Consider the following 317-nt stretch of genomic DNA (forward strand, 5'->3'; position numbering starts at 1 on the left):
AACCTGTGTGTGTGTGTGTGTGTGTGTGTGTGTGTACCTACTTACTGTAACCATATTTTGGGTACAAATTGGTACCCAGAAGTAAGCAAAACTGACAAAATCACCTAAAACCTTCTTTTGAGGACGTCCTCGTTTGTAATCAGAGATTGATCAGAGATGTATCAGAAGAAGAAAGACAGATGACATCAAATACAGCATTTTACATTACATTATGCCATGTGATACTGTATATAGAAGCATTACCATGGTAAATACTGCACATTACTATAACTCACCCTTCATCTGAAAAATTCAGCTAGAATATAGGTTCAGTCAGT

The sequence above is a fragment of the Sinocyclocheilus rhinocerous genome, unplaced genomic scaffold (genome assembly GCF_001515625.1).
Source record: "Sinocyclocheilus rhinocerous isolate Xijiao unplaced genomic scaffold, SAMN03320098_v1.1 scaffold755, whole genome shotgun sequence".
Taxonomy (NCBI): domain Eukaryota; kingdom Metazoa; phylum Chordata; class Actinopteri; order Cypriniformes; family Cyprinidae; genus Sinocyclocheilus; species Sinocyclocheilus rhinocerous.